General features: G+C 48.3%; 1 protein-coding gene across 4 annotated transcripts in view; it reads left to right on the plus strand.

Annotated features, from left to right (window-relative positions):
• The window catches only part of SHROOM2 (shroom family member 2), a 164498-nt gene that overhangs the window by 32941 nt on the left and 110824 nt on the right, over positions 1-20733 (plus strand). The window lies entirely within an intron of this gene.

The following is a 20733-nucleotide window of genomic DNA, read 5'->3' on the forward strand; positions in this document are numbered from 1 at the left end:
CCCCAATACAGGTACCAATGGCTGCACAACAGCTCTTCTGGTGAAGGCCTCCCTGTTCTCCCAGGCTTGAAAAGCGCTGTCCTTCATGCTTCCCTGTCACCTTGCTCCTAGCAGGCATCACATCAAGTCCACCCTGCCAGTTTATCTTTTTTTTGAGATGGAGTCTCACTCTGTTGCCCAGGCTGGAGTGCAGTGGTGCGATCTCAGCTCACTGAAACCTCTGTCTCCTGGGTTCAAGTGATTCTCCTGCCTCAGCCTCCCGAGTAGCTGGGACTACAGGCACCTGTCACCACACCCAGCTAATTTTTTTTTTTTTTTTTTTTGAGACGGAGTCTCGCTCTGTCGCCCAGGCTGGAGTGCAGTGGCCAGATCTCAGCTCACTGCAAGCTCCGCCTCCCGGGTTCCCGCCATTCTCCTGCCTCAGCCTCCCGAGTAGCTGGGACCACAGGCGCCGCCACCTCGCCCGGCTAATTTTTTGTGTTTTTAGTAGAGACGGGGTTTCGCCGTGTTAGCCAGGATGGTCTCGATCTCCTGACCTTGTGATCCGCCCATCTCGGCCTCCCAAAGTGCTGGGATTACAGGCTTGAGCCACCGCGCCCGGCCCCAGCTAATTTTTTTTTTTTTTTTTTTTTTGGTAGAGACGGAGTTTCACTATGTTGTCCAGGCTGGTCTTGAACTCCTGACCTAAAGTGATCTGCCTGCCTAGGCCTCCCGAAGTGCTGGGATTACAAGCATGAGCCACCGCACCTGGCTCCCTCCACCTTTTTAACTTTTTTTTCTTTTTCAGATTATGTTTTTCAAGCTTCAAGATTTATTTTATTGCAGTATTTTTTTGAAAATATGAAGAGTTATCCAGTAGAGTCTCATCACACATGGACTGAAGCTGACACCATCCTATGGCCCACAGAGTCTTCTGTAACTGGGTCTTCAACACGTGGCCTTCCCTCCATCCTTTCCCACCCTCTTTGCTCCAGCCACACCCAGCTTCCAGCTTCTAGAAGCAGCCTGCATTCCTCCCCTGCCCTTTTTAAAATAGACAGAGTCTTGCTCTGTCACCCAGGCTGGAGTGCAGTGGTGCAATCACAGTTTACTGCAGTCTCGAATTCCTGGGCTTAAGCAATCATCCCACCTCAGCCCTCCCAAGTAGCTGGGACTACAGATGCACCACCGTGCCCTGCTAATTCTAAAGTTTTTTTTAGAGATGAGTTCTCACCATGTTGCCCAGGCTGGTCTCAAACTCCTGGGCTCAAGTGATCCTCCTGCCTTGGTCTCCCAAATTGCTAGGATTTACTTGTGTGTGCCACTGTACCCGGCCTTCCTTTTTCTTTTGAAAAAATCCTTAGGTTTTAATAAAATTCCATGTCCTCCATTCTCTGAAATCTGTATGAAGTACCATAAGTCTCAATTTGACAATAGACATGGTCAGGATATTTCTAATGTTTAGATGATCCTCTGCAAACTAGAGGCCCGCAGACTTCTGTAAAGGGCCAGAGAGTAAATATTTTTGGCTCTGTGGGCCAAATTACTCCTCTGTACTGTACAGCATGATCGCTGCTGTAGACAGTGTGTAAATGAAAGGATTGTGTGCCAATAAATCGTTATTTACAAAAGCAGGCAATGGGCAGTAATTGGTATACTGGCTGGGGCTTGCTGCCCTTAGTAAGCAGTGGTTTTCAAAGTGTGGTTCCCAGACCAGCAGCATCAGTATCCCCTGGGAACTTGGCAGGGTTGAAAATTCTTGGACCCCACTCTAGACCTACTGAACCCCAAACCAGAAGTTAGTCAGGAATCATCTGGGTGATGCTGATGCTGGCTCCACACAGCAGAGCAGTTCTCTGTACAACTGCTCTACAGAGATGTGGCCTGTCTGCCATTTGCATTCTAATTAGCATGTGCAAAACCTCCAAATCACAGTTGCTGGGACCCAGGGACCTGAATTTTAACAACTGGCTCAGATGGTTTTATACACACTGAAATCAGAACCAGTTTCTAAAGCAGCACTTCTCTGAACCAGTAGAGGACATGGGGGAGGCATCAGGGAAGTTTTTCAAACTACAGCCTGGGCTTGCGTGGGGTGCTTTGCAAGAAGGAGGGGGTAATGTGGAAAGTGGGAGTGGGTGTGGCTTTTTGTTAGCTTATTGTGAACTCTGCCCATGATAACTGGTCTGGGAAGGTGGGTTTATTTCTTTTCTCCTACATGTAATGTGTGTTTTGAAACCCAGGAATTTCTGAAATTTTAAAGCCTGTTGGTTGTAATAAATATTGCACCCCATCACATTTGCTACCACATTTGCTAACTTGTATTTAGTATTTGAAGTGAAAACGGGTGGAGAAATACTGTATGATCCATTGGTATCAAATATCTTGAATATGCAAAAGCTTCAAATGCTTGAATATACAAAGACAGCAGAATGGTGGTTACCAGGGACGGAGTGCAGAGGGGAGGGTCTGGCAGCGGGCATGGGGTTTCTGTTGGGGTAATGAAAATGTTCTGGACTTAGAGAGTGGTGGTTGCACAACTCCGTGAATATACCAAAAACTCCTTGATTGTATACTTTAAAAAGGTGAATTTTATTGTATGTAAGTTATACTCAAGAAAGCAGTTACTTAAAAAAAGGAAATGGGTCAAGGTGTGTGTTCAGCCTTATTCTTGAATTGTAGAGACATCACTGAGAGGAGGCTGACCCTGAAGGCCCCTGTTAGAGCCTATCCTGGGGCAGTTCTTCAGTGGACCTGAATTCGTGTCATAGGGATCATCACTAAGCTGTGATTTTTCCTGGATCTGACCCAGGGGCAGACAGGCCTGGGAAAGAGTGTGTGTTGTTTATGGAGCCTCACTCCTGAGTGAGTGATCTCCGATTGAGGGAGAAACTCACACGGTGTTCCTCCAGGGCATGTAGCTGGAAGGCCCTCTGGGCTGGGGAGCTGGTGGCAGCCTGCAGGTTAGGGGAAGGGGGGAGGAGGCTGCAGTGGGTGAGGTAGGCAGGAGCCAGGGCCTTGCTCCAGGGCAGTGGGAGCCATGGAAGACTTTTAAGCAGGGTGTGGTGACAGAGACCACTTGTAGTAGAAGGGCAAATGGGTACAGGAGTTACATGGAGGAGTTTGGAAGCCTTGTGCTACCAACAGTGATAGAGAAAAGTCAAGGGATGAGAGTGGTACCACCAAGGCACAGTATGCGCATCTGGTGCAGGGATGGAGGATCCTGGTGCCTGAACGCATGTGTGCATCTGTGCATGACTACTTGCCTCTCCCTCCCTCCATCCCATCTGCCTGGGGGAGGCCAGGGCTGAGCAGGGATCAGTCCCCAGAGTCCTGGCTCCTGGATCCGTGCTCAGTGCCAGGCAGGTGGCAGCTTCAGAAAGCTCTGTGGAGGGAATGGCCGAATCTGGTGCAGACCGGCTCCTCTCTGCCCAGGTGCGGTTGGGGCTGCTTCAACATGCTTGCTCAGGGCCAGGAGGAGGAGGGGGTGTGCTCAGTGCCTCTGGGCAGGAGTGGGCCTCCCTGGGGCTCTGTCCCTTCTCTAAGGACTCCCAGCAAACACTGGCAGCAGGGGTCTTCAATGCCCTGTCCTAACTGCTTGTGCAGGAAATGAAGCAATTTGTTGGAAAAACTCAATTTTGAGAATATGAATTCTTCTTCTTCTTCTTTATATTTTTAGAGACAGGATCTCTCTCTGTTGCCCAGACTGGAGTGCAGTGGCATGATCATTGCTCACTGCAGCCTTAAACTCCCAGGCTTAAGCTATCCTCCTGACTCAGCCTCTCAAGTAGCTGGGACTACAGGCTTGTGCCACCACGCCTGGCTAATTTTTCTAATTTTTAGTAGAGACAAGGTCTTGCTATGTTGCCCAGGCTGGTGTGGAACTCCTGGCCTCAAGTGATCTTCTTGTCTCTGCCAATTTCATGTTATTCTTAAACATAAGATTGTATTTGAATTGTCACCATAAATAATAAGGTCTTATTTTTGTAGTTATGTCTTCACTGCATGTAAAATTGCATAGCGTGCTAGGAAAAGAGAATCAGGTAGTAGTTAATTCTCCTAGGAAGAGGCAGGATCTATACAAAGTCATTTTTGTTTTTTGTTTTGTTTTGTTTTTGGTAATAATCATGGAATTATGCTCCAGATTTACATGGAGAAACAACATTTTTTTCTTTTCTTTTTTTTTTTTTTTTTTGAGATAGGGTCTTGCTCGTTTGCCTAGGCTGGAATGCAGTGGCGCAATCACAGCTCACTGCAACCTCCACCTCCCAAACTCAAGTGATCCTCCCACCTCAGCTTGCTGAGTAGCTGGGACTATAGGCATGTACTACCACACCCGGCTAATTTTAAAATTTTTGGTAGAGATGAGGTTTTGCCATATTGCCCAGGCTGGTCTCCTGGGCTCAAAGTATCCTCCTGCCTTGGCCTTCCAAAGTGCTGGGATTACAGACGTGAGCCACTGCAGCAGCCCAAGAAATAACATTTGGGTATTAAGTGAATGAGGCTCCTTTACATTCTAGGTTTTTCCTCAAATCTTTTTAATTTAAACAACAGCTTAATAATTAAGGTCGGCCGGGTGCTGTGGCTCACGCCTGTAATCCTAGCACTTTGGGAGGCCAAGGCAGGCGGATCACCTGAGGTCAGGAGTTCGAGATCAGCCTGGCCAACATGGAGAAACCCAGTGTCTACTAAAAACAAAAAAACAAAAAAAAAAACCAAAAAAAAAAACGGCGTGGTGGCACTTGCCTATGATCCCAGCTGCTCAGGAGGCTGAGGCAGGAGAAACTCTTGAACCTGGGAGGCGGAGGTTGCAGTGAGCCAAGATCGCACCATTGCACTCCAGCCTGGGAAACAAGAGCTGAAACTCCATCTCAAAAATAAATAAATAAATAAAATAAAAGGTCATGGATTTCTAGTAAGAGAAGAGAGTATGTAAGTTGGAATGCATAAACCTAGAAATCTCCCATTCCATAGATTTTGCCCCTCTCTTCCTCCCCTCCCCACAAAGAAGTAAGTCATTTGGACCAAAGCAATTGCATAAACCTTTCTTAGCTGGTTTCCGGAGCTCCCTGGGAATAATGAGGGTGGAAAGCTGGAGGGGCGCTCTGGGTATTGGAATGCAAGCCAGTGGATCTGTAGCCCGCTGTGCTTCTGGGAGCCTGACACGACACACGACACACAACCAGCACACAACCGTTGTGCCTTTTTGAACTGTGCAGGGTCTTAGCTGGGCTGGGCAGTTTCACACGGCTGTTTTCCCCATCGGGATGTTCACTTATGGTTGAGTACTTGACAAGGGTAGGGAGAGAGGAATGTTCCCAGCCATCTACTGCAGGACACTTGGGACCCCCATCTTGAGATAGTCTCAGGATTATGGAGGGGGTGGCAGGGGTGCTGGGTTTGCTTTCATGAAAGAGAGAAGCAGTTTCCCTTCTACTTATCTTGTTTTCAGATGTAGTGGAGTAAGCCAGGAAATATTTCTCTGGATGAAAGGTCACTCTTCTTACATTGGAAGCTTTGGAAAAATCTCCCTAAATATCAAAACACAAAGGTTATGGAATAATATGTGCTTGGAATAGCTTAAGTGGTTAAAAAATTCTCTTTGCAGCTCAATATTAAAGGAAAAATAATAGACTGTTCTTGTACAAAAATGAAAGGGATCACGAAGAACGTGTTTCCAGCCAGCTTCCTGCACTGGGGTTATTGGCCCAGGACTGTGTCTCCATAGTAGAGACCCTGTTTACTGTGTTGCTTAGTCCTTAGTCAAGAAAGCGATATTTGAACCGGTAATCCCATGACAGCATGACATTTTAACTTGTGAGACTTTTTGGGTTCTCACAACGTGGTGGGAGTCTGTTTTGGTATTTTGTTCCTATAAATTCAGTTGGGGCTGACAAAATTAATGAACTGGCATTTTAGAGAAAGTGACATTGTAACTTCCCCTCCTCTTCCCATGTTTACATCCACACTGATAAAGATGCAACCTTGTCTGTAGCTCATTCTCCAGGAACTTGAGTGTCAAGGACAGTCTGCACCGCCCTTGGGAAATGGGCATTCCCTGACATTGAGTTGTTAATTGGACTCTGAGTGCTCGAGCTGCATTTATGGTTCCATATGTGGGTGTGTGTTTGTGTTTCAGTGAGGAAGATAGTAGCTGCTTCCCTCCCACAGCCTTGTGGACCCTGGCTGCACATTTCAGTTGCCTGTTTGAGGCTGTATGACCCTTTCTTAGCCAGTTTCTGGAGCTCCCTGGGAAGAACGAGGGTGGAAAGCTAGAGGGGTGTCCTGGGTATTGGAATGCAAGCCAGTGGATCTGTAGCCTGCTGTGCTTCTGGACACTCAACACGACACACAACTGTGTGTGTTCCAACGGAACCTCTGGGTGTGTCTGAAGCCCTCTGGGTGACTCCACCTGTGGCCACAGTTGGGAGCAAGCCTGCCTGGGCCTCAGCCTCCTGCAACTGTGATAGCCCCCACCCAGGGTGGGTGCATGTGCCTCTCACGGTAGCAACTCCATGGCTTGCCTGAGGTGGGCCAGGTTCTTCAGGGGCTAATGTCTCACCTCCCTGCCCAGTTCTGGTTCTCAGTGACTGTGATAGGCCATCATGACCTTTGTCAAATTCACCGGGTACCTTTCTTCCCCTTGCCTTGTTTTTGCACATTGGAATTTGCAAGCCAGTCTGTGGTCATCCGAAGTTGTGCTCTTCATGCATAACCCCACCTCCATGCCTCACTGCTGGGCTCGGATGATGCAGGTGGGAGACTTCTGAATATTAGAAGTTTATTGGGACATCTAAATTGTATTCTAAATAACATTTTTTTTTGTTTGTTTGTTTTGGACAGGTATCATTTTCCTTTTTTTTTTTTTTTTTTAAATCTCTATTTCTAAGAATAACTTTATCTTCAGCTCTTATCCATCATTTAAAAACAATAACAAAAGAGGCTGGGTGTGGTGGCTCACGCCTGTAATCCCAGCGTTTTGGGAGGCTGAGGTGAGAGGATTGCTTGACCTCAGGGGTTCAAGAGCAGTCTGGGCAATATGGCGAGACCCTATCTCTACAAAAAATACAGAAGATGTAGTTGGGTATGGTGGTGCACGCCTGTAGTCCTAGGTACTCGGGAAGCTGAGGTGGGAGGATCACTTGAGCCTGGGGAAGTCAAGGCTGCAGTGAGCCGTGATTGTGCCTCTGCACTCCGTCCAGGGCGACAGAGAGATACCCTGTCTAAATAAAAAAGAAAAATAAAAACAGCAAAAGAAAATATTACTATGTACATTCTTATCTTTCAAAGAATGAACAAGATTTGGGAAAATGCACCGAGGCTCAAATGCTTTTGAAACGTGGACAGTGGTAGAGAATGTTGAGTCTTTGGGCCTCTGGTCGGCTTTTAAGACCAGGGTGAAAACAGACCCCTGGAAATGTTACTGTGTGTTCAGTTAAATAAAAGAAGGGGGATGACGCCATTCCTCCAGTGAAATGGTGAAACCTTGGCTGTGCATTCAAATCACCTGGGGGAGCCGCGAAGCGCTGTTGACGGCCAGGCTGCACCCCAGGCCAGTTAGTCAGGAGACTGAGGGCAGGGGCAGGTATCGGTGATTCTAAAGAACACCAGGAGAGTCCAGTGTAGCCCGGATGGAGGGTTATGGTCTTACATGTTAGCCTTGACATTTTTCTTTTTCTTTTCTTTTTTGTGTTTTGTTTTGTTTTGTTTTTCTTATTGTCTCACTAAGGCTGCAGTGCAGTGATGTGATCTGGGCTCACTGCAGCCTCAACCACCCAAGTTCAAGTGATCTTCCCATCTCAGCCTCCCAGAGTGCTGGGATTACAGGCATGAGCCACCACGCCCAGCTAGTCTTGAGTCTTGTTGGCAGGTTAACAGACAGGCACCAAGCATTGTCTGCAAAGTTCACGGTGAACATTGAGTCCCCCTGGCCCGGAGCTTGCCCGAGTTTCATGAATGGGTGTGTTTTCTGAGCTGGAGGGGGTCACATTGGTTCTCTTTGGTTTGGGGCAAGGGAGCAAGTCAACCTTTGGTCAGGCTCTGGTGGTCAAGGTGTCACAGGAAGGGAAAAGGTGTAGTCTGTGTTGAGGCTGGGGCCGAGGGATTTTCAAGCAGAAGGAACTCCACAGAGTATGGAATGCACTCTTCTGCCTTGGGGAGCAGGGAGACCAATAGACCCAAGCAGTTCTGGGAAAGTAAATGGTGCTGCTATGTGGGGAGGTGGAGCAAGGAGGAGGGAGGAGGCCTTCCTCCACTGAGAGAATAGGGTCCTTCCGGGTCGGGGTGGTTGAGCTTCATTGTGTGGGATACTAGCTAGGGACCTAGCAGGTGCCAGGCTAAATGCTTTCTGGCAGGGCTTCTCTAAGAGTGTTCTTCCCATCAACAGCATCATCTTCCTCTGTGAGCTTGTCCAAAATGCAGAGGCTCAGGCCCTGCCCCAAGTCCTGCCCTTTAAGGGCTATATTAGTCCGATTTCACACTGCTATAAAGAATTACCTAAGACTGGGTAATTTATAAAGAGGCTTAATTGACTCACAGTTTCACATGGCTAGGAAGGCATCAGGAAACTTATGATCATGGTGGAAGAGGAAGAGGCACATCTTACATGGCGGCAGGCGAGAGAGAGTAGGCAAGAGCAGGGAAAACTGCTTTATAAAACCATCAGATCTTGTGAGAACTCACTATCACAAGAACCGCATGGAGGGGAATGCCCCCATTATCCAATCACCTTCTACCTGGTCCCTCCCTTGACACATGGGGATTATGAGAATTACGATTCAAGATGAGATCTGGGCGGGGACACAGAACCAAACCATATCAAGGGCCATCTGGAGGTTTCTGATTATAGGCTGGTGCTTGGGAACCTCAGCCTGATAGACTTTCTCTTATCCATTTCTCATATGTGTTCCAGGGAAGAAGTTGTTGTTGTTGTTCTTCTTATTATTATTGTTGCTTTAGTGACAGAGTATTGCTCTGTCAGAGTAAGCCTCACCCAGGCTGGAGAGCAGTGGCATGATGTTAACTCACTGCAACCTCCAACTGTGCCATCTGAGCCTCCCGGGTAGCTGGGACTATAGGTGCATGCTACCATGCCCAGTTAATGTTATTTTTTTTTTGTAGAGATGGGGTCTCGCTATGTTGCCCAGGCTGGTCTTGAACTCCTGGGCTCAAGTGATCCTCCAGCCTTGCCTCCCGAAGTGCTGGGATCACAGGTGTGAGCCACTATGCCCAGCTTGCCTGTCTATGTCTATATCTGTCTATCTGTCTCTTCATCCATACGTACAGTTTTACAAGTGGCAAAGCAACGGTTATTTCTATTTTGAACAGGCAAATGACACCTCAGCAGGGTGTAGCATAAGGACCATAGCACTATCTATGAGTTAGTAAACCAGACACTAATCCTTTGTGTTGATTGACTTTGAATTTAAAACCTTTGAGCACAGTTTTCACATATCTAAAGTTGGGAAGGTGATGCTTCCTGGGGTTGTTTTTTGTTTTTGTGTTTTAAACAGATTCTCTCTCTGTCGCCCAGGCTGGACTGTAGTGGCTCAATCTCGGCTCACTGCAACCTTCACCTCCCAGGTTCAAGTGATTCTCCTGCCACAGCCTCCTGAGTAGCTGGGACTACAGGCATGTGCCACCACACCCGGCTAACTTTTGTGTTTTTAGTAGAGGCGGGGTTTCACCATGTTAGCCAGGCTAGTCTCAAACTCCTGACCTCAGGTGATCTACCCACCTCAGCCTCACAAAGTGCTGAGATTACAGGCATGAGCCACCGCGCCTGGCCCCTAGGGCTGAGCAGCTGTCGCCACAGTCTACAAATGCTAGCTGTTAATAGCAGCACTGGTCAGAGACTCCACTTTTCCAGTGCCCTTGCAGTAGGTGTGATTGCTTTGTTGGTTAAGAACTGACCCCAGAGGTTTGTGGTGACAAGGACCAGAGCCATCCTTTGGAGGTGGAGTTCCAGTGATGCCCAATCATGATGGGGGCTGCTGTTGATCTGTACACTCTTTGATTCCTTTTCAGCCCTTAGGGTGGCAGGGACACATTGAGATTCTAGGGCCAAGAGACTGGGAGCCAGTCCTAGTACAAGGCATTTTTTAAAATATATGAAAACAAGGATGGTGAATCTGGAAGTTGATAAATTGCAGTTGGCTGAAGGTGACTCACAAGCGAAGGTATTTCTAAGCCAGAAGAAAATATGATTCAGATTGGAAACAGAACACACACCTGCTGGTTGCGGCAGAGTGATCTGAACGTGCTCATTACGACAGTCTAGTAGGGGTAGGTACAAAGATTATTCATCATGCATGCTTTCAGAATGAGAAAACCAAGGGCTCAGATATAATACAATATTATTCAGGTTTCAGGTTCAGTTGATGCTTTTAGGAGAGCATTTTGGCCCAGGTTTTTTTAATTATAATTTTTTTTTTAAGAATCATTAGCTAATGGTTTCAGAAAATACATGAGATTATTTCAGATTCACAGTGGCATGTCTTGGGCTCTGCAAGTCTCTCTCTCTCACACACAGTAAGAAGGTGGCCTTCTGCAGTCCAGGAAGAGACCCCTCACCAGAACCTAATTATGTTGCCATATCATGGACTTCCCAGCTCCAGGCTGTGAGAAATACATTTCTTTCTTTTTGTGTGTGTGCTGGGATTACAGGCATGAGCCACCACACCCGGCAGAAATACGTATTGTTGCCATTCCCTGCTCCCCTCTGCCCCTGGTAGCCTCCATTCTATTTTCTGGTTCTATGAGTTTAACTGCTTGAATCTCTTTTTGCCATGTACACGGAGCAGGGGGAGCGCTGGCTCCTGGATGATTGCCCGAATTTTCTTGCTGCCTAGAGTCACTGATCTGCCACAGCCATCTGTCTGGAAAGTGGGGTCAGCTGAATTGGAAGTGGCAACCTGATGAATTTCCAACATAGAGCATGATAATTCTTGTCCTTCACCCAAAGATTAACCTGGAAGAAAGCATGTTGTAGCTAAGAAAATTGATCGGTTTAGCTGTTACAGGGTCTCAAGTGAACCCCTGGTTTCTTTTTTTTTTTTTGAGACAGAGTTTCGCTCTTGTTGCCCAGGCTGGAGTGCAATGGCACGATCTTGGCTCACCACAGCCTCTACCTCTTGGGTTCAAGCGATTCTCCTGCCTCAGCCTCCCGAGTAGCTGGGATTACAGGCGTGCGCCACCACGCCAGGCTAATATTTTTGTATTTTTAGTAGAGACAGGGTTTCTCCATGTTGGTCAGGCTGGTCATGAACTCCTGACCTCAGGTGATCCGCCCATCTCGGCCTCCCAAAATGCTGGGATTACAACCCCTAGTTTCTTAGATAACTATCCAGCCTATTTGGCAAAGGCCAGACATTAACACCATGTGTTGAATGCGTGGGTCTCACGAGAGGCGTCTATGAGTTCTGAGTTTAGGCAGAAGGCGAGAGAAGTCAGGTTCTGTTGTGTGTTAGAGGAAAGCTTAAGGTTGAACCCACAGAACCACACACAGGAGAGGGGGAGGGGAGGGAAACTGAGGAAAACACTGACCTTTGTCAGAAAAGACTATTACGGAGGGGAAACCGAAATAGCTGGTTAGTGCCGTAGATGTGGTTTGTCAACATGACACTATTGACATTTGGGGCTTGATGATTCTTTGCTGTGGGGGCTTTTCTGTGGATTGTAGGATATTTAGCAACATCTTGGCATCTGTCTCCAGATGAGGACAACCAAAACTGTTTCTAGACATTGCCAAGTGTCTAGGGGATGGGGACCACAGTCACCGTGTCTTAGTCTGTTCAGGTTTCTGTAACAAAAGACCATAGACCAGTTGACAGTGGCTCATGCCTATAATCCCAGCACTTTGGGAAGCTAAGGTGGGCTGATCACCTGAGGTCAGGAGTTCAAGACTAGCCTGACCAACATGGAGAAACCCTGTCTCTACTAAAAATACAAAATTAGCCGGGTGTGGTGGCGCATGCCTGTAATCCCAGCTACTTGGGAGGCTGAGACAGGAGAATCGCTTGAACCTGGGAGGCGGAGGTTATGGTGAGCTGAGATCACGCCATTGCACTCCAGCCTGGGCAACAAGAACAGAACTCCATCTCAAAAACAAACAAGGAAACAAAAACAATGGACATTTGTTGCTCATAGTTCTGGGGGCTGGAAATCCAAGATCGAGGCGTGGCAGATTCAGTGTCTGGTGAGGGCTTCCTGGTTCACACAGTGCCTTCTTGCTGTATCCATGCATGGTGGAAGGGGCAACAGAGCTCTCTGGGGTCCCCTTATTAAGGGCACTAATCCCATTCGTGAGGCTCCACCCTCATGATGTAATCACTTCCCAAAGGCCCCACCTTCTAACACCATCACCATGAGGATCAGGAGTTCAACATATGGATTTTGTGGGTTGGGGGACACACATTCAGTCTGCAGCACATACCAGTTAGGAGCCACTTCTATCCACTGTCAGATTCTCCCTAATGTGTCATTCTTCCCTTGGCCTTAGGGCTGGGAGCCCTAGGGAACCTTAGTTAAGGTCTTCACACCTTCTTCTTTCCTGTGTTCTCTTTGCGCTGAAGTTTGCTTCAGGTGTTTAACAGAGTCTGGTCCTTGAAGAGGCAGGATGACCTTGGCAAGACCTGGAGGAGCCAGGGTGCCTGTCCAGAGGCAGGGAGCTCCTTAGGCCCGCACAGTGGGGCTTGGCCAGGGATCCATCCTCAGGACTTGGTTCTGGTGTGGGAGGTAACACCCAGCGCCTGTGTCTCCCTAGCCCTGCCGAGCCCCTCCCTCTGCAACACACCCCTCCTTGCTTGTCTTGCACTTTGTGTTTGTCAGGGAGCATGACCAGGTTGGTGGGGAGTGGAAGGGAAATCTCCAATCCTGAGGGATTTGGGATGCTGTCCCGTGGCCATCTCTTGGCTGAGTCTTTTGGAATCGTGTGCTGACTCCCTCGAAGTAGGATGCATGTGACCATGTGGCGCAGGCAGGTTTAGTAGTTAGGAAACCATTTACCCAGTAGGCATATGGGATAGGGAGTGGGCTCAGCTAGAGCTGGGAGTGCCCCAGCACACTAGAAGAACCAGCAGGAGCCTGCGTATGAACTGGCTGAGCTCCCCAGCTTACCGTTGAGCTCACTTGCAGGTCAGCGTGTCCTGGGGCTTGCTTGTTGAGTACTAACGTGTGTGCAGCCTGCAGGGGTAAGGGTGGGGGACGGGTGCACCTCACTCTGAGCCAGCTTCTCTGATGGCCCCTGGCTTGCTTGTCTACCAGGTGTTCCTCTGGCCAAGGTCAAAACTCCAGATATTTGATATTTCTTGTTTTGTGTATAGGGAGTAGTAGAAATCTACTTTGAAATGGGTCAGAGGAAGGGGGAGGACTTATTTGTGTTGGTTTCTGAAGCAGGAAGTGGCCACATGCAAAGGTTTTCCTGTGGCCGGGCAGTCACAGAGGGGAGATGAGATGGGAGGAGGAGTTGCCGGCACAATGGAAAGTGCTTTACTTCTAGTTAACAAATGTCTTCTCACATCCTTGTGGAGAAGGAAAACTGCAGGTGGCCCTGAGACTCTGTTGACTAGGAAATGACACATGGAACAAAACCGCAGCCTCAGAGCAAGCATCCCTGAGTCCCTTCACTGTCTGCGTGTGGGAACACATTGGTCCTCATTCCGTAACAGGAATCTGCCACGTTGCAGAGCGGACATTGTATTACCTGTGACCGCCCCATGTTGAATTGAATACACTTCTTTCCAGTTTTCTCTGGCTCTTGTGTTAGTGTAGTGACCTGCAGCCTCTCCTCTCCAAGGCAGACGTCCACATTTTCCCAAAGTTTTGGAAATTCCCTTCTCCTAGGTCATCATGAAGAAAATGAATCAAAATACTGGGTGATGTTTGCTCTGCAGGTTACTTTTGTTTAAAACTATATTGTGAATCACTGTATACATTTTCAGCTACCCCACCCCTGCATCGGACCTCCTAATTAGGGACCTCATAACTAAGCACTTAGTTACTAGGACTTTGAGCACTGAAGGACTCCATTGACAATGAAGAGACACACAAGTAGATTCTGTGTGTGTGTGTGTGTGCATGCGTGCACACGTGCACACATGACAACAGAATTCCAGCCAACTCCAGACAGCCAGAACTACTTTGTTTGCAAGTGACAGAAATACAGCCTAGACCATTAGCTTCCATGGGAGAGGGACTGCATTAACTCCCCAGCTAGAAAGTCTCAAGGGGCTTCAGGCGTGCTGGAGGACCCACTGTGTCTCCCTGTCCCACCCCACTGAGATCCGATGGCCTCCTTCCTGCTGGCCTAGTTCTCCAGCAGATTTCTCACAGTGACCACACATGTCCCTGGGCTTGTGTTCTACAGACCTGCAGCCTCAAAGGAAGGACAACGTTCCTCCCTGACAAGCCTCGCCGAGGTTCCCATCTACACTAGTGATTCACAGTTGGGAGTGACTTTGCTCCCCAGACATCTGGCAATGTCCAGAGGTGTTTTTGGTTGTCTTAAGATGGGGGGATGCTACTGGCCTTTGTGGGTGGAGAGTAGGGATGCTGCTTAACATCTGCCAGTGCGCACGATGCCCCCCTCACAGCAAACAGTCCATTCCTCCCTGGCCCTCTTTCTCCACTTTATTTATTTATTTATTTATTTACTTATTTATTTATTTATTTATTTATTTTCTTTGAGACAGCATCTCACGAAAAGTAAAAAAAATAATAATAAAAAAATAAAAAAGAAATAAAAAGAGCATCTCACTGTCGCCCAGGCTGTAGTGCAGTGGCACAATCACAGTTCACCTTTCACCTTGATCTCCCGGGTTCAAGAGATTCTCCCCCCTTGGGTTTTCCTTGTCAGGGAGCTGAGCCAGGTGGAGAGGGGTGTTTGCAAGGTGCACTGCCCGTGCCTGCAGGATCTGATTACTGGTGCAGAGCCCATGGTTTAGCTTCGCACTGGCTTTGTTCTCAAACTTCACCTAGCATCTGCCACTCTGCAGAAACAGGTGGCGCCTCATCAGGAGGTGGTGCTGTCATGCCCTACCCAAGGTGCCAGTCAGGGAAGTCTCTGTTCATCCTCATTGATTCTGATGTCCAGAATCTTACAGAGAATTTTTTTCTTTATATAAAGTAGGTTTTATTGTGTTCACCTTGAAAACAACTCACTGATGGGAAAAAACACACTGACAGTGTTGACTGCAAATAGAGTGACCTCATATTTTCATTTCAAACTAGGAGTCAGGAAACTGGACCTGCAGGGCAGAGAACCTATGCTTTGCGGTTGCCTGGAGGACCAGAAGTCCACAGGAAGAAAGGGCCAGTTGAGTATATGCACGGACAGATGTGTGTGAGGCAGATAATTCCTGGGGCTCTGTCTCCCTCTCTTCCCGCCCCCCACTCCCTGTCCAGCAGTTTTAATGTTTCGAGCCTTGCTGTTCCAAGGAAGGAGGCAAGAGCAGCAGCAGCATCATCCCCTTGGAAGCACATTAGAATGCAGGGCAATGGAGAGAAACCGTTCAGCTGCACTAGGGTTTAGGACAACGTTAATTCTTCTGCCATCTTACAGGTCCTGGCTGCAAAAAGCAAAAAGAAGAAAAGCAGCCTTAGCATACACCATTGTATACCCCAAAGAAGGGTTGTGCTTTCGGCACCAGCGTGGGCCAGGAGGATTCTGATTTTAGAAAACCAAACTTTTAAGCTTTGGGAGAGCACCCGCCCTGCCCTAGGGGGGTACTGGGTACAGAAGCCCAGCACTGCTTTTGCCCATCCTTACTGGCTCTCCATGTTTTTGTTTTGTTTTTTGTTTTTTTGGTTGTTTTGAGTCAGGCTCTCGCTCTGTTGCCCAGGCTGGATGGAGTCCAGTGGAACCATCATAGGTCACTGCAGCCTCCAACTGCTGGGCTCAAGTAATCCTCTCATCTCTGGAGTAGTTGTGTGCCACCACACCGAGCTCAGTTTTCTCTTGTTTTTGTTTGGAGGCTGAACACAGAGGCTCCCTGAAGAAAGTTGGTTGGAGTTAGAGTTGTTCTAGAACCTCTCACTGTCAAGTAAAGAACCCTGCTGAGCAGCTGAGCCCGGAAGCTTCTTCGCACCCCTGAGCACCTTTCCTGAGCCACGTACAGCCCACCTGAAGGCATCTGCACACCTAGAGAGTGGGGAGGAGAGGGGCAGCAGGCCCAGGCCCAAGGCAGCCGGCTTTGCATGGTGCAGTGGGGAGTGGAAAGGCCCACGTCCCCTCTCCCAGCTCCTCTTTTTAGTGGACAGCTGACCTTGGGTAAAAGTGGACCATGCTCAGCCTCAGTTTTCTCCTCTCTAAAAGGAGGGGAACCCCTGGCAGCATTGTGTCTGGAGTCTGCAGGACCTCAGAGATTGCTGGACACATAGACAGCGCTCAACAGATTGGAACTGGAGGTCTCTAAGAACATTTCTGGGCCTGGTTTAGCATCTTTGCAATGTCTGTGTGCCCTCGCTTCTCTCCCTCTCTAGCTGTCTTTCAGTCTCAGCCTCAGTCTACCCCTCAGCTTCTCTCTCTCTCTTTTCTCCCCCCCCTTCTCCCTTCTCTCTCTCCCTTTCCCTCCCACTGTTTTTCTTTTACAGCTTTATCGAGGTATGAGATTTTCTTTCTTTCTTTCTTTTTTGTTAAGAGACAGGGTCTCACTATATTGACCACACTGGTCTTGAACTCCTGGCCTGAAGCAATCCTCCTATCTCAGCCTCCCAAAGTGCTGGGATTACAGGCGTGAGCCACTGTTGCCAGCCAATTTCTACACTATAAAATTGACCAATTTTAAGTATACAATTCAGGGATTTTATACTGAGTTCAAAGGTGTGTATTCTTCATTATGATCCAATTCTAGACCCTTTCCATCACCCCCAAAAGATCCTTTTTATTCCTTAAGCCATCCCTTCTGGTTTCCACCACAGCCCCAGGCAACCATGAATCTCCTTTCTGTCTCTGGATTTGCTTCATTTGGACACTCCCTGTACGTGGAATCCTGCAGTATGTGGTGTTCTGTGACTGGCTTTTTGACTCCGCATCATATTTTCGGAATTGATCCACATTGCAGGTGGTATCGGTACTCCATTCCCTTCCGGTGCCAAGTGCTGGTCCTTGGTGTGGATCGACTGCATGGTGCTGACCAGTGTGTCAGCTGATGCACGGTCTCATTGCTTTCCCATGCCACCCTGACAAGAATGGTTCCCACCTTTGTGGGCACACGGGAGGAGGTCCCGGCTCTGGGAGTGACCAGCTCTGTGGTTTGTGGGGAGGCTGGTCTCATAAGTCCTTAGAACATCAACTGTCACTTGTGAGCAGGGATTGTTAGCATAGGATTGTTCAAAAAATCTAATAAGCCAAATAGTTTAAAAACGTGTTTCACGTTGCCTCTCTCTGACCTCAGGAAGTCACTGTCAATTCTTGTCGGGTGGGCAAAAATCTCCAACTTCCTTCAACTGACAGCTCAAGGGACAGGCTTCTAGAAGCATGTTCTCCATGTGGTTCTTCTGAAGATGAAACGTGTGGTGTGCACATGTCCCATCCTGCCTTCCCGACAGGGCGGCATGTGGAAGGAACGTAGGGGACCAGCCCTGTTTCAGTAGTGGGGAGGCTCACAGGAGATTGGGCACTGGGCTGCGCTCTGAGACCGTTCCTTCTCTTGCTTGGCTTTTTCTTTGGCCAAGTGGAGACGGCACCAGGTGGCCAGACTGTGTTGGGCCTGGTCATGTGCTTGATCTGCTGTATTGGGGATGTCGCCTCGTACCCCTCTGCCCAGCTCCTTGTGGCTGGGTGGGTCTCCTTCACCCTCCTGTCCTTACTGGCTCAGTGTCTGTGTGCCTGGCCAGTATAATGTGTGGCAGGTTCCCCACATCCTTCTTGGGCCAGGCGGGGTGCCTTCTCTAGGGCACTGCAGCCTCAGATGGTGGTGACACCTGCCCCCATGTATGGATCAGGCCACTGGGGCATCGGGGTCACCATTAGAAGAACAGCTGGAATTGGGTGGTCCTGGACACTTTCTTGGCGAACAAGAGCACTGAGTAAGCTCAAGACTTAAATCAGGAGTTTTAAGGTCACGAGCTGGCTGGGATTGGGTTGTTGCCAACACCCACGACAGCTGAAAACTGCTTAAGAAGTGCCTGCGTGTGGGACTTGCAGGGAGCCTGGGAATTCACAATCCCTACCATATAGTAGATCAAGCCTTGACTACTAAGGAAGGAGGGGCTATGGTAATCTGCAGGAAAGTAGCTCAGTAGTGACGAATTCATCATAGTATGTGGTGTAGCCTTTGTTTCTTCTCAAAACTTTTACAGCAAGTTCAGGATGGCTTCATCCAGACATCCGAGCTAAGCAAGCAAGCAAAAAACAAAAAGCTTTAAATAACAGAAGTGGAAGACAGTGCCCCTTCGTGCCTGAATTTGGCTAGGAAAACATTGGCATGGGAGAAGGTGGCACATTCTCTGGGCCACCTTCAGAGGTTTCACTTCTGTGTGAGAGAAACCATCCACTGGGATGCAGCTTTTACGCCACATACTCCAGGATTCCATGTACAGGGAGTGTCCAAAAGGGGCAAATCCAGAGACGAGAAGGAGATTCGTGGTTGCCTGGGGCTGTGGTGGGAACCGGAAGGGATGGCTTAAGGAACACAAAGGATTTTTTGGGGGTGATGGAAAGGGTCTAAAATTGGACCCTTTCCTTCCCTGTCACACAGGGAAGGAAATCAGAAACCAAGCAAGAGAGCTGGGTGTATGAAAAGAACTGTGTCATTTTCTTGACTGAAATTTCACCAGGTGGCACTGGGTGTTGAGATACATATCACTGAGCAATATCAGGTCACACAATACAGGAGTATTGTTTCTGTCACCTCCGAATTGGTGTGCTTGACCCCAACAGCTATTTTGTATGTGTTATGTGGGCAAACCCAAGTGGGTATTGTTAGGTTTCCATAGCAATGAGGCTGCGGGGCAGGGATGCGTTTTTTTACCATCACCCTCTGTGGTTTGGGTGCATTATGTCTGAGCCATTGGTCATCTTCTCTTGTCACCCACATCTCCCCGGGTCTGGAATATGACCAGAAAGGAAGCCGCATTTGCTCATCTGACAGGTCCCAAGGTCAGAGAGCTCCCGCCCCCATGAAACCATCACTGTGGGGCAGGTGATGAGCAAACCACACTCCCGAAACATCACGCATGTGCCCCCTTGCCATCTTCTCCCTCCTGCCTGTGTCCCCAGCCCAAGCACGGAGCTGCTTTCTGTCCCTGTAGGTCACTGTACACTTTCTGGACTTGTATGTAGATGGAGTCCTGCAGCTGGTGCACCCTTCCACCTGGCTCCTATCTCTTGGAATAACCATTCTGAGATGTGCCCGTGTTGTCGGATGGCTCAAGAGCTCATTTCTTTGCTTGCTGAGTAGTAGTGCAGTGTTGGGTGGTAAGTTACATGCTGGTGGCATTTTGTGTTAATATTAGAGGCTAGCTTTTAGAAAACAGTTGCGGCCGGGCGCGGTGGCTCACGCCTGTAATCCCAGCACTTTGGGAGGCCGAGGCAGGCGGATCACAAGGTCAGGAGATCGAGACCATCCTGGCTAACACAGTGAAACCCCGTCTCTACTAAAAAATACAAAAAAATTAGCCGGGCGTAGTGGCGGGCGCCTGTAGTCCCAGCTACTCGGGAGACTGAGGCAGGAGAATGGCGTGAACCCGGGAGGCGGAGCTTGCAGTGAGCCGAGATCGCGCCACTGCACTCCAGCCTGGGCGGCGGATAGAGACTCCGTCTCAAAAAAAAAGAAAAAAAAAAAAAAAAAAAAAAAAAAAAGAAAACAGTTGCAAGGAGAGCCCACAGGGAGAACAAAGAGAGTGTCCTGTGAAAGATATCTCTTGACACCAACAGAGAGAAGGGCGCTCATGCCAGTGCCGATGTCTGTTTCCAGTGCCATCGAGCTCTAACTTCAACCTGGACTCTGTTTTCCGAGTTTGGATAAGACTTGTTTCCTACTATATTTGAGGTCGTCGGAGACCATCACTTTATTATGGATGGGAAAAGTTTTCAGGTGATGAAGGGCTGTGCTGTTGATTTGGAAAGAGGATGCCGGACTGGACACTTCCTTTCAGAGTACCATTTCTAGGCCCTCTTGATATTTTAATATGTTTTAAAAATTAAGAGAATGTCTGCATATGTATTAGAGGAAGTCCTGTTACACAGAAAATACTCTAAATTCAACTCACATACAGCTGGTTCCCATTTTCAATTCTTGGGAATATGTTGGAAAACGAAAATTTTAACCTTGGAGTTAAAATCTGTTGCTGTTTTCTTTTCTTTTTCTTTTTCTTTTTGGAGACAGGGTCTCTGTCACCAGGCTGGAGTACAGTGGCATGATCATGGCTCACCTCCTGGGATCAAGCAATTCTCCCACCTCAGCTCCCCAAGTAGCTGGGACTACAGGTGTGCGCCACCACACTGGCTAATTTTTTGTATTTTTTTGTCAAGACGGAATTTCACCATGTTGCCCAGGCTGGTCTTGAACTCTTGGAATCAAGCAATCTATCTGCCTCAGCCTCCCAAAGTGCTGGGATTACAGGCATGAGCTACCTTGCCTGGCCTGCTATTTTTCACAGATGCTAAATGAGAACACTCAGAATTCTATGAAATCATTCAGACTATAAAATATTCTTTAGCAATTCAAGCTGCTGTTTATGAGGCGGGCTGTTCATAGTAGGGTAGATGCTTCTAATCTAATGTAGAATTGCAGCTGCAGCATAGAAAGGGAA

Source organism: Macaca fascicularis, chromosome X, assembly GCF_037993035.2.
Source record: "Macaca fascicularis isolate 582-1 chromosome X, T2T-MFA8v1.1".
Lineage (NCBI taxonomy): Eukaryota > Metazoa > Chordata > Mammalia > Primates > Cercopithecidae > Macaca > Macaca fascicularis.